The sequence below is a fragment of the Chrysoperla carnea genome, assembly GCF_905475395.1.
Source record: "Chrysoperla carnea chromosome X unlocalized genomic scaffold, inChrCarn1.1 SUPER_X_unloc_79, whole genome shotgun sequence".
NCBI classification, from domain to species: Eukaryota; Metazoa; Arthropoda; class Insecta; order Neuroptera; family Chrysopidae; genus Chrysoperla; species Chrysoperla carnea.
Genome location: NW_025408210.1, coordinates 30,001 through 33,292, shown reverse-complemented (window position 1 = coordinate 33,292; position 3,292 = coordinate 30,001). Strand labels below are relative to the sequence as shown.

General features: G+C 18.3%; 1 pseudogene; it reads right to left on the bottom strand.

Moving 5' to 3' along the window:
• Window positions 1–828: 828 nt before the first annotated feature.
• Window positions 829–948, bottom strand: LOC123304682 (annotated as a pseudogene).
• Between the last annotated feature and the right edge of the window lie 2,344 nt (window positions 949–3,292).

Sequence of the window (3,292 nt, the reverse complement as noted above, 5' to 3'; positions counted from 1 at the left end):
TCTGTTGAGACTCAGCCCTTAGCTTGGGGATTCGTATATTTCATTTAGAAATAAATGAAATATCGAGATTACCCCAATAAATAAAATGAAAAATTTGTTTTATCCCTTTTGTAAAAAAAAAAAAAAATAAGTCGAGCGAAAAAAAGAAATAATTATTATTATTATGTTAAATTTTTTTTGAAAATAAAGAGAATGTATTTTTTACATTCTCAAATAATAAACTATATATGTATTATTTATAACTAATATATAAAAATTTATATACAGGGAAGAATGTATTTTTTTACATTTTCCTGTAATACAAAAGGGGGAGGGACTTTTTTTCAAATTTTTTAAAATAACTTTTATATTGCCTTCACTGTTGAAGGCTTTTTTTTTCAATTTTTTTTTTTCTAAGTTATTTATTTATTAATTAATTAATTAATTAATATTAAGCCTCTAAAATAAGAGGCTTTTTTTATCAATAAATTTTTTTTAATAATAATAATAATAATAATAATAATAATATTTATAATAATTACTACTTAAGATATTTATAATAATTACTATTGAAGTTATTTATAATAATTATTACTGATAATATTTATAATAATTATTACTGATAATATTTATAATAATTATTACTGATAATATTTATAATAATTACTACTAATATTATTTATAATAATTAATAATAAGAATTATTTATAATAATAATAATAATAATAATAATAATAATAATAATATTTATAATAATTACTATCGATATTTATAATAAATACTACCGAAAATAATCAAAGTTATTAATATTTATAACAAATTCTAACGATAATATAAAAAATATATTAAAGACAACAACACAGTGATTTCCCGAAAAGTCTCCTATGTCGGTACTAATACTGCCTGATATTACTTAACTTTGGTGATCGGACGAGAACCAGTGTTTTTTAACATAGTATGGTCGTTGACAATTTGTTACAAGTATATATCGAATCATATATAATTTTATCCAATGATAAAAAAAAAAAATGTATATGAATTATGAAAAATATGTAAATATTTTTGATTAATATCTTTGATAATATGTATTTATTGAATAATAAATAGTAATTTTTATAATAAATATGATAATTTTCATTTTTAAGAGAAAAAATTTTTTTTTGTTAAAAATCAAAGATTTTTGGCTGAAAAAAATTTTTTTCAAAAAATTTTTTTTCAAAAATTTCAATATATCTTTACGTTTCATGACATTTTAAGTCATTTTAACACAACTTACATTTTTGAGTTTGAAACAAGGAATTCTTTCTCTTTAAGTACTATATATGATGGTGTACTATTAATATCACAAGTTATGACTTATAATTTATATGTATATAATGACACATATTATTACTGTACCATACGAATAGAGTATCTTAATAGATTTTATACATATATTTATTGTGATTTTTAATAGTTTTATTTATAATAAATTGAATATATTGTATATGTGTCATATGTTGTATAGAGTATGGTTATCGGTAGTAAAATGATAATATGAGTTTGAAATTGTGAATAAAATGTATTTTTGCTATATAAGCTATATAAATGTATTTAAATTTTAATTTTTAGATATAAAATTTTATTTTTAGATATTAAAATAGTTTAATGTCTTTGAGATATATATATAGTATAGTATATGTCAGTAATAATAATTTGAGTTTAAAGCAACGGGTTTTATGTCTTTAATATATATATATATAATAGAAATGTATGTCAGTAATAATAATTTGAGTTTAAAGCAACGGGTTTTATGTCTTTAATATATATAATAGAAATGTATGTCAGTAATAATAATTTGAGTTTAAAGCAACGGGTTTTATGTCTTTAATATATATATATATAATAGAAATGTATGTCAGTAATAATAATTTGAGTTTAAAGCAACGGGTTTTATGTCTTTAATATATATATATATAATAGAAATGTATGTCAGTAATAATAATTTGAGTTTAAAGCAACGGGTTTTATGTCTTTAATATATATATATATAATAGAAATGTATGTCAGTAATAATAATTTGAGTTTAAAGCAACGGGTTTTATGTCTTTAATATATATATATATAATAGAAATGTATGTCAGTAATAATAATTTGAGTTTAAAGCAACGGGTTTTATGTCTTTAATATATATATATATAATAGAAATGTATGTCAGTAATAATAATTTGAGTTTAAAGCAACGGGTTTTATGTCTTTAATATATATAATAGAAATGTATGTCAGTAATAATAATTTGAGTTTGAAGCAACGAGTTTAATGTCTTTGAGATATATAATGGATGGTGTAAGTGTATAAAAATATATAATAGTAATTATGTGTTAAAAGAAATATATTTTGGTTATGATAGCATGCATATTAAAGTAACACGCCAAAATTTTTCTATACACATAATATATACAAAATTATATATATTCAAAATATACTGGATGATAATCAGTTTGGTTTATTTTGTATATATATTAAAAATTTTTTTTTACACATGTATGCATATTTATTATTATATGAAATTTTTATCTCAGTTTTAATAAATATGTATTGAAATAAATAATAATACAATCTTATATATATTGATAATAGTCTGGATGGTAATCAGTTTGGATTATTTTGATATTAAATATTGTATTATTATTTTTTGTAAGAAAAACCTCTATATGTATATCTATTTATATCAATAATATTTTTATTTTTATTAAATTATTGATTATAAAATAGAATAACATATAAATTTATGTATTTTTTTTTGGTCAAAGCAAGTTCATGGGTTATAAGTTTTAAACTTTACACTCTGATATGAGCACACAAAATTTATATAAAAATTATTATTTATAAATAATATTACATTGACTCACCTCATACCAAGCGAGAATATTAAGTGTTATTATAACGTTTTTTATTTAAAATTAACTTTTTAAATAAAATTAAAAAATAAATGACGCTTTCAATCTAGCGACGAGTATGAGAAAATGTTTGAAATTTTTTAAGACCCATTTGGTGATGGTCTGACAAGAAATTATAATTATTTTATTTTTTTATTTTTTATTCAATAATATTTATTATGAATAACATGTTATATATTTCTTTTTGTAAAAGCAAAAAAATTATATAAATGACATAATAAATATATATTTGAAAAAAAAAAAGAAAAAATTAATAATAATATATATATCTCATATGTTTTTTCTATTAATTTTAAAACAATAGAGATATTAAAAAAAAAAAAAAAAATTTATATCAGTAATGGGTGAGACCATCTGATATTTAAAATGAAATT